The sequence below is a fragment of the Rhagoletis pomonella genome, unplaced genomic scaffold, assembly GCF_013731165.1.
Source record: "Rhagoletis pomonella isolate Grant_MI unplaced genomic scaffold, Rhpom_1.0 Rhpom_scaffold_00007, whole genome shotgun sequence".
Taxonomy (NCBI): Eukaryota; Metazoa; Arthropoda; class Insecta; order Diptera; family Tephritidae; genus Rhagoletis; species Rhagoletis pomonella.
In genome coordinates this window covers 28957224-28961652 of record NW_023458561.1, presented here as the reverse complement: position 1 = coordinate 28961652, position 4429 = coordinate 28957224, and the positions used below count along the sequence as shown (strand labels likewise).

Below are 4429 nucleotides of genomic sequence, written 5' to 3'. Positions count from 1 at the left end.
TATATGCATACATAGCAACAGTAGGGGAAAATACGTCATTTGATTCTACGGTTACGAGCCAAACAGCTCTACATGTTTTATTCAAAGAAATTTTTTTATTATGCCGTTCTTGCAGCTAACGGGCGATTTTATATTTTTTTAATTTTTTCACTTCTGCAGAATATACTTTTTTTTATTTATAGATGTTTACGTGTGCGTAGCAATCTGAATTCAATATCTCGATGTATGTGTGAAGAAGAATGCAGAGGGTGTCGATTATTAGATAACCCAATCCAATTTGATATATACCTAGCTATGTATGCATAAGTATGTTTTCTCAGTTTATTTGGTTCCAAATATGTTTAAATTTAAGCAATTCGTTTTTGCGTAGAAATTCTTATAAATTTACTTAATTAAATTTTTATAAATTACACTGGATTTGAAGCATTTTATCGATGCAAGAGTGGTAAGCTGACATGTTTTATATTAAGATTTTAAATCTACATCGTAATTATCTGGAAGTGTTCATAAATGAATTTTTTGTATATAAAATAATAATAGTATACCCCTCAACCAACCGCTTGTTAATAATTTTTTACTAACTGGAATATGAGCAAATCTCATGAGTTGTAATTTTAAGTGTCACTGCCTTCTCTCGCCAGAAAGCAAAACGCTTAAACACATTATCCTTGCACATACTACAACCAATGGAGTTTCAGAAACAAGTACTTATAATAAAAATAAATCAAGCATTTGAAGAATTGTAGCCTTTAAACGTTTATTTTGGTTGAAAAGTATTGAAACTACTCATGTTTTCACTCTCACTTGAAAAAAATCATTTTTTTTTTATTTTTGGTTTAATAACTTCAGGAAGTTTTAAAATAAAATGTTCATATTGAAAGCAATGGACATTGGCATCAAGTACAACATATCTTTGAAGTTTCCAGAGTCTGCAGCACATCTGTCGCAGCTATTTTTTAATTTTTTAAATATTAATATTTTTCCAATCTAAATAAGCTACGATACTTCAAAGTGTTACAATTGAACGGTGAAAATGTTCTCGTTGCCAAAATAAACGAATCTTGTATAATTAAACTAGTGTGCTACCAGATGAAAAAAATACACTCAGTAAAAGATGGCTATGATTTGAGAAACTGAAATTCCATTTTTACAAATTTTATTGCCACACTCGAAATACATTCTTAAATTGTTATATGCATACATGAAGAAAGTAGTATATATGGGCATAAGCAATACTGTGTAAAAATCTTCCACGCCAATATTTCATTAATTTTTAGTTATAGGATTTTTAAATTAAGGCGTGCGAATAAACGTAGTTGCTGAATGTGTATGGTGCTACAGGGCGTAGACGTTACATACACAACTACAGGAATATGAGCACGACTTGTTATTTTTACTTTTTTTAGTATATATTTTTTAAGTTTACAATTAAATACATTTTCGCGATGGAAATTTGTTTTTTTTTAAGCAAAACGGAAGATAAGGCATTGTCTAGGATAACCATCAAAACACGTATTTGTCGAAAAGTGTAAAAACTCGTGAGATTTGCTCATATATGTAAGTAGTTTTCTACAAGGCTCCTTCGTACTAGTGCCTGAATCCTCGTTTCGCTTAAAATGGCTAGCATAGGTCTCTCCCAATTCTGATGAAATTGGTGCTGTTGCTAAACGCAATTTTACTTATGCTGGATTTCCTCTAGACATTAAATGACAAAAATTTTAATGACAAAGTTGGGCATTAAAAAAAATATTCGTTCCTTATAGAATAGGCATTAAATAATTTAATTTCCACATGGCATTTTTAAAATGACACGAATTGTTAGTCATTTCAATGTCTAGTGGCTCCACCAAAGCTCCCTCCCTTTTTGGCTCTGACACAACGTTCTAGCACCTACTAAGTCTACAACTACAGGGACGATATGATTGAACGGCATTGTCCTTCACCTTGTATGTCCGCACCAGAGTCTAAAGGCAAGCCCCTGCCATCCGGTATTCGAAAGCTGTCTCACATATGGAAGAGGTCACCGGACGATCCACTAGTGTATCTACCGGTCTCACCGTTTATAGGGATCATCAGTGTGTTCACCGATTTTCTGCAAGGACCAGTCACCCATTATCAACCGACACTAACACAAGTCAATGTAATCTTTAAGAGACATGCAACAGTGGCCAACATCGCCACCGCTACTATATTTTGGCATCGATCATCGTCAGCCTCGCCATCGAAGGTACTCCCTATCTCTTTTAAAGGAAGTTTTCTCTTTCCATCAGGTCTCTTACAGCTCTACATTTTCCCCTGGTGGCACTTTCAGTATCTTCTAGATATAAAATGGAATCTACGCTCGACCCTTTATTCGCTGAACCTCGTTGGAGTCATCGACCAAGTCCGTCTGATCAAATTTATTTCCTAAAGCAAATTTTTCTTCTGGTACAATAAATTTAAAATGTAAAAGTGTTCATAAGTACATGCATACAAAATGTTCTAACAAAAATTGTTTACAAAACTAAGTGCTCCCACTTAAACACATAAAGCTTAGTAAGCCTTTTACATACAAAGCCTTGCGTAAATTAGTAGAAATTTTACCATATTAAGCGATGCAAATGCTGGTACCTTGTAGAGGTTTATTTTTTATATACAAACTTAAGTATGCGAGTAGGCGTGCAGCTGCACGAGCACTTTTTCACTTTCTAAGTGGAATTCTAGTGACCATTTTAATGAAAACTGCGCTTAGTTTAAGGCACAAAAACTGAATGGACGAATAGAGCTCTTAAAATACGTATAGATATGTATGTATGTACGTATGTTTGAGCAACAAAAAGAATTTTTTTCGTTCCAAAAGATTCCACAGCAGCAGCGCTAAAAAAACGTATTTTAACAAAACAAAAATCTAATTTTAAGAGTACTCATGAGAAAGTTTGCGTAAACTCAGTTGGAATATCAAATTTACCCAGGAACGTAATTCACTTAATTAGGTACATATGTATGTGCGCACGTACGCCAAGGTGGAGAACAAATGCGCACTCTCTGTGTGCAAAAGCCCGTAAAATTAAAATACTAAATTAAAAATAATTAACAAAAAATTCTTTTTTAATAAAAGTGGTCGTTCAAATTAAAAAAAACACACACACACACATCGTAAATTTTACGAATGCGCACTCCACATATTCAACGTTTATGCGCTTTAAGTGGTTTACAGGGCGTATGAGTGCTGTATATAAATAAATTAGACGAAGCTATGCATGCATGTAGAAACACTAGCGTTCCCGCTTACAACGATTGCATATATGTATGGTACATACATACACATACCAAAGCGTGCGCGGCCTCTAAATAGCATCATGTGAACAAAAACAAAAGCAACTATTGGCCATAAAATACCTTCTAACATACAAATTGTGGAAAAGAATCAGTCGGCAGGCATGGAAATACATAGGTGGATTTACATAGACCAGTATGCCAGCACAGCAGGCGTTTGAAAGCGTTGAAAGTCGAAGCCGTGGTTTTACACCCGAATTAAATTCATTTACCATCGTTTTACATCCACTGTACACAAATTTTTATACGCATGTCCTTGACTTTAAGTAAACAATGCATATAAAATAACCACATCATATTATATGGCCAGAAAGAAGCACACAAAAATTTCTTGCCTTGCAGCTTGAACATATGGACATGTGTTGTTGCCGTGCGCTCATTTTGTTTAGTTTCCTTGCTACTGGTTAATTTGTTAAGCACTTTGTTGCTGTTGGTGAAATTTTATGAATTCATATATGTATATACTTTTCCATTGCATAGCTGACTGCTTTCTCGGCTTTCCTCTGCTGGCAAGTTTTCATTTTACAGTGCATTCCGAGTTTTGTATGTTTGAGCGCAAACTACACGTCATTCACACAAATTAAGAGAGTCTGAATATTACTCGCACGCCTGCATGGTATCGCGCACGCTCTAGGCACGACTCGACGAACGAAGAACAAGGAGTTTATTAAGGCTTTGAAAGCCAATCGCTAGGCTTCTCACAGTAATACTATCGGGAAGCTGTAGAGATGAGGAAGAGGTAGAATCCCTCCAGCACTTCCTTTTGCGAGTGTCTAGCACTCTGAGCACAACATCTCAAGTTTTTTGGGGACCAGTTCCTCGAGAGCCTTTATAATCTGAGTGCAACTCCACTGGAAGAACTGCTAGGACTCGCCAGAGAATCAAAGTGGTTCAAAGACATGTAGGGATTGGGATGGGGTAACCGCCCTGGGGATCGCAATAAGCCGTTGTGGCCTCCGAGTGAACTCTTCTCGGAACTGCTGGTGTAACCTTCACATAGGCCATGTTAAACTTTAATTCTTTTGAAAAAAGTTGGTAGTTGATTGACAAAAAAATTCAAATAGTAACCCACCAAACAATTTGTGTTGCCGGCAATAAGAAAACGTGTCGCCCT

The 4429-nt window shown here is 35.8% G+C and overlaps 1 protein-coding gene across 1 annotated transcript in view; it reads left to right on the top strand.

Annotated features, from left to right (window-relative positions):
* The window catches only part of LOC118743776, a 452583-nt gene that overhangs the window by 399746 nt on the left and 48408 nt on the right, over positions 1 to 4429 (top strand). The gene's annotated exons all lie outside the window — the stretch shown is intronic.